Source organism: Camelus ferus, chromosome 18 (genome assembly GCF_009834535.1).
Source record: "Camelus ferus isolate YT-003-E chromosome 18, BCGSAC_Cfer_1.0, whole genome shotgun sequence".
In the NCBI taxonomy this organism is placed as follows: domain Eukaryota; kingdom Metazoa; phylum Chordata; class Mammalia; order Artiodactyla; family Camelidae; genus Camelus; species Camelus ferus.
The window spans coordinates 29,783,980-29,784,194 of NC_045713.1; positions in this window are offsets into that span (position 1 = coordinate 29,783,980).

The following is a 215-nucleotide window of genomic DNA, read 5'->3' on the forward strand; positions in this document are numbered from 1 at the left end:
GGGGCAAGGCTGTGTAGGGCCTTCTGGGCCACTATATGCAGGGTTTTTTTTTTTATAAACTCTTATACTGTTCTTATTTTTTAAACCAAATGGGTATGTCCCTTTCAAGACAATAATTTTAAAGAAATATATAGAGCAAAAACGAATAGCAGTCCTGAGCTGCTCACCCAGGTTCCATGTTAGTGGACTTTACGTGCATTTTATCATAATCCCTG